The sequence below is a fragment of the Sapajus apella genome, unplaced genomic scaffold, assembly GCF_009761245.1.
Source record: "Sapajus apella isolate SASKATOON/1434 unplaced genomic scaffold, GSC_monkey_1.0 scaffold24, whole genome shotgun sequence".
In the NCBI taxonomy this organism is placed as follows: domain Eukaryota; kingdom Metazoa; phylum Chordata; class Mammalia; order Primates; family Cebidae; genus Sapajus; species Sapajus apella.
In genome coordinates, this window is record NW_022436964.1 from 27,080,697 (window position 1) to 27,084,752 (window position 4,056).

Here is a 4,056-nt window from a genome sequence, read left to right on the forward strand (position 1 = left end):
AGCACCCCTCTCTCTGCAGCAGAGAGAGATTTTCTTCCTCGCTCTGTTTTTTTTGTTGTTGTTGTTTGTTTTTTTGTTTTGTTTTGAGACGGAGTCCTGCTCTTGTCGCCAAGGCTGAAATTCAGTGGCGTAATCTTGGCTCAATGCAACGTCCGCCTCCCAGATTCAAGCGCTTCTCCTGCCTCAGCCTCCCGAGTAGGTGGGATTACAGCAGCGTGCCACCACACACCGCTGTTTTTTTTTTTTTTTAGTAAAGAGGTTTCACCATGTTGGCCATGCGTGGTCTTGAACTGCTGACTGCAAGTTATCTGCCGCCTCAGTTTCCCAAAGTGCTGGTACAGGTGTGAGCCACCATGCCCGGCCTGAGATTTTTCTTTCGCCCGTTAAAGTTCCTCTCTGAACCACACTTCTTTTTGTCTTCTTGTCGTAGTTTTCTGTGGCTCTGAGACAATGAATCTCAGGTATTTATACCAGACAATAATGCCACTTCACTTTGACTACTGTAGGTATAAATTTTAGACTCAGCTTTTGCACTTCTATAAAAAGAGCTTGTTGGAATTTTATAGGTATTTTATTGAATCTATACATCAATTTGGAAAGAATTGATATGTTAATGACATTGAGTCTTTAAGAACATTGAGTCTCTGTTCATTTATTAAGGCCGCGATCTCTGCGCTGGAATGAGCCGGGCTCCCGGTGCAAGTGAGGGAACCCAGCGGCCGCAGCCATGGCCAGTACAATGGTAGCAGTTGGACTGACCATTGCAGCTGCCGGATTTGCAGGCCGTTATGTTTTGTGAGCCATGAAGCATATGGAGCCTCATGTAAAACAAGTTTTTCAAAGTCTACCAAAATCTGCCTTCAGTGGTGGCTATTACAAAGGTGGGTTTGAACCCAAAATGACAAAACGGGAAGCAGCATTAATACTAGGTGTAAGCCCTACTGCCAATAAAGGGAAAATAAGAGATGCTCATCGACGACTTATGCTTTTAAATCATCCTGACAAAGGAGGATCTCCTTATATAGCAGCCAAAATCAATGAAGCTAAAGATCTACTAGAAGGTCAAGCTAAAAAAATGAAGTAAATGTATCATGAATTTTAAGTACATATTACTTTATGTATATGAGTACTAACTTTTTATAATAAAATGCCTAAGAGTTACAGTTTTAAAAAATGATTTAGCACAAGCTAAATCTCAAAGCCGTGGTATAATTTTTGTTTAAACATGGGTATTTTAAATTAGACTATAGTTTAGAATATTTGCATATTAATTATGGGCAAACACACCATTTGAAGATTAATATTGTTCATTCCTCATTTAGCAGATGATTTGGGACCTATGTCTACTCTTTAAGGCAAAGTGAAGATGACAGTCCTTGCTCTCAGGGAGCCCCCACTTTAATGGGAGACCGATAAACTGGTAATTGGACTGTGTGATAAATAGTATGATAGAAATTCACTCAAGCTGTTCAAGTAGGGAGTCTTATGAGGTTTAAAAAAAAAAAAAAAAAAAAGGCTGTTCCAGGTACAGGCAACTGGCCCAGCAACTTGGATACTTGGAACCTTGTATTTAAAAGTGAATTTAGCCACAACTTAGACCTGAGAAATTGACCTAGGGATGTGGGTGGGTGTGTATGGATTCTATTTACATACATATATTAATAAACAGAGCATTTATTTCAGACATTAAAAATAGTATGATAAAGATTTCAGAGTACGGGTCTGGCACAATCACAGCTCATTGCAGTCTCAACCTCCTGGGCTCAAGCAATCCTCCCACCTCAGCCTCTCAAAGTGCTTGGATTACAGGCATGAGAAGTATTTACTTTGTATTCAGCTAGCCCCTTAAAGGTACTGACCATTTATAAATCATTCCTTCAGTTGGCTATTTCTTGACAATCAAACTTCTGTAATTGTTATGATTAAGCTTAAACACTGTTAGCAAAACTGAAATATTCTCAATATCAAAATATTCAATTTGGACTATTAATTTATACACTAATAAATTTAAATGATGTTAAAAAAAGATCTTATTAAATTCTTTCAGCAATATTTTATAGATATTAGTGAAATATCTTGAATATTTTAAATGTATTGCTTTGTATAGAATGTTTTTGATGACTTTTAAATGGTGTTTTTAAAAATATTTTGACTATTGTCTGTTTTAGCATTGGAAATTTTACATATTTTTAAATAGTTTTATACATGTTCAATTGGCTGGTTCACTTTTTGTGTTTGTTTATGGTTTTCTTGCTCTCTGTCTTATGCTTTCAGTATTTCTTATTTCACTTTTTTTTTTTTTTTTTTTTTGCAACTTTTCTCCCAGGGTCCCCCATGTCCCACCCCATTTTGTAATGTTGTTTTGGGTTCTTGTCTTCTTTTGATGTAACAGATATAGGTACTTATTGAATGGGGAGATGAGTTCATACTCTGGAGGCAAGCCTGTTTCTTTCTATGTCTTATTGCCTCCTGATACATAGAGCTTTCTGTAAACAAAACCAAGCCTATGGTTGGACTGGGAATTGTATTTTAATCTCCATTGTAGAGCATGGGCCAGCTCCACCCTAAACTCAGATTTCAAGCTTTGAACTTTACTCCTTCACCTCCTATGGAGCATCTTTAGTTTCTGTTGCCTCTAAAATGTCAATATCCCAGCCACTACTGCCTCTTCCTTACAAGGAGCCCACCATCATCTATGGGTAGTAAAATTCAGTTCGTTCTTGGTTTGTTTAGTTGTTGATCCTCTTTTTCTCTACTTTGCTCAATTAGGTCTTTTTTGCTTTAGCCATATTTAAAATTACCTATCATTGGTATATATTTCTAGCAAAGCATATATATCAAACCATGAACTTCTGGCATTGTGCTATCTGTAAGTTCCACTACATACAAATTTTAAATTTCTACATCAGATAATTATAGACTATCATTTCTTGAGCTTCAGTAAAGAATTTCTGGTTCAAGTAAAGGCATTCAAAATCAAATTAGCCTTGCTTCTGACATCTAATGTTACTTTGAATCCCAGACTCTAAGAAATTATACTCTTACTATTCTTGTCTTTTTAGTGGCAACAATTGAGGCTTAGACAGGCAAATGATATTTTTTTAAAGATCACCCAGTTCTTGCTTCGTAGAGTAAAGACTAAAGGGAACCTTGAGGTTTCCTTGGTGGGTCTACGTGCTATCAAATTAATCCAAGTCCACTGACATTTTTGACAGAACCGAGCCTACTGCAGGACAAGAGAAAATAATATCTGGCAATTAATGTCTCCATAATTCTTGAGTATAAGGCAAGAAGATCCATATTTTCCTGTGGAAATCACAATTATGAGAGAGGAAGAAATATAAAATAATGAATATTGAAAACAATTTGAATCCTATAATTTTTATAGCCAGATTTAAAAAAACAGAATATGTATTTTCTAGTGTGCAGAATTTGAAATGTGAAAAAAATTCAAACGTTATTTGGTTTATAATACATTTCTAAAGCAATTGGAATGAATGCTTATCTTTGCATTGATTAAACTCACATTTTTGGGGGTCTTCATATAGTTGTAGTTGAAGTTTTAAATTCATCTGAGTTTTCTTTCTTGTCTTATTACTAAAGGTGAGCCTTCTTAGTATGCTTCCTTAAATTATCTCTTAAATTGTAATACTTCTGTGGAAATTCTATAATTCTGCATATATAAACAGAAATGTATTATGAGATTATAAAATTTCAGAAATATGCTTAAAAAGTAAACATAATTTTGAAAGCTCAAATGTATTAAATAAAAGCAATTGTCTTTAAAATTGATTCCACTCTATTCTATGGAGCAGTTTAGTATTATTTGGGTTTTCTCTCTTCCATGAAAATGAAGGCTCATGTGTTGCAAATAAAACAAATGACTTAACCAAAATAACTTAGTTGCCATGTCTACATAGTGCATAGAAACTGGCAATTTTTGGTGGAATGTAGGTGGTATGCACAGGCAATCCAGAATATGCTAGCCAACACTTTGTTTTTCTTAATATCTTCTCATTTATTTGGGTGAAAATGGAAACAGAAGGGCAAAACTTG

General features: G+C 35.4%; 1 pseudogene across 1 annotated transcript; it reads left to right on the plus strand.

The window, feature by feature from the left end:
* The first annotated feature begins 721 nt into the window (after nt 1–721).
* LOC116559912 lies at nt 722–2,023 on the plus strand (annotated as a pseudogene). The gene has a single exon (XR_004272684.1). The product of XR_004272684.1 is annotated as a mitochondrial import inner membrane translocase subunit TIM14 pseudogene (transcript).
* Nucleotides 2,024–4,056: the final 2,033 nt, after the last annotated feature.